Raw genomic sequence first — 1,245 nt, forward strand, 5'->3', positions numbered from 1 at the left:
AAGTAGAACAAGTACTTAAAGCTCAAAATGATTTGCTCAATGAATTGAATAGTACGAATAATGATTATGTTGTTAGAGTGGCTACTAGAACTGGTAAAATGACTCAGGAACCTTTGTATCCTGAAGGCCACCCTAGGAGAATTGAACAAGATTCTCAGAGAAATAATATAGATGCACCTAGTCCTTCTAAAAAGAAGAAAAAGAAAAATGATAGGACTTTGCATGCTTCTAGTGAACCTATTGCTGAACCACCTGAGAATCCAAATGATATTTCTATCTCTGATGCGGAAACAAAATCTGGTAATGAACATGAACCTAGCGATAATGTTAATGATGATGTTCATGATGATGCTCAACCTAGTAATGATGATGTAGAAACTGAACCTGCTGTTGATCTTGATAACCCACAATCAAAGAATCAACGTTATGATAAGAGAGACTTTGTTGCTAGGAAACATGGTAAAGAAAGAGAACCATGGGTTCAGAAACCCATGCCTTTTCCTCCCAAACCATCCAAGAAAAAGGATGATGAGGATTTTGAGCGCTTTGCTGAAATGATTAGACCTATCTTTTTGCGTATGCGTTTGACTGATATACTCAAAATGAATCCTTATGCTAAGTATATGAAAGAAATTGTTACCAATAAGAGAAAGATACCGGAAGCTGAAATTTCCACCATGCTTGCTAATTACACTTTTAAGGGTGGAATACCTAAGATCCAGGAGTACCTACTATACCATGCTCCATTAAAAGAAACTATGTTAAAACTGCTTTATGTAATCTTGGAGCCGGTGTTAGTGTTATGCCTCTCTCTTTATACCGTAGACTTGATTTAAATAAGTTGACATCTACTGAAATATCTTTGCAAATGGCTGATAAATCAACTGTTATACCTATCGGTATTTGTGAGGATGTGCCTGTTGTGGTTGCAAACGTTACTATTTTAACGGACTTTGTTATTCTTGATATTCCCGAGGACGATAGTATGTCTATTATTCTTGGAAGACCTTTTTTGAATACTGCAGGGGTTGTTATTGATTGCAACAAAGGCAATGTCACTTTTCATGTTAATGGTAATGAGCATACGGTACACTTTCCGAGGAAACAACCTCAAGTCCACAGTATCAATTCTATTGGAAAAATTCCATCAATTATTTTTGGAGGTTTTGAATTTCCTCTACCTACTATCAAGAAGAAATATGATATTCTTATTATTGGGGATGTGCATATCCCCGTTGAGGTAAC

This window comes from Triticum aestivum, chromosome 7D (assembly GCF_018294505.1).
Source record: "Triticum aestivum cultivar Chinese Spring chromosome 7D, IWGSC CS RefSeq v2.1, whole genome shotgun sequence".
NCBI classification, from domain to species: Eukaryota; Viridiplantae; Streptophyta; class Magnoliopsida; order Poales; family Poaceae; genus Triticum; species Triticum aestivum.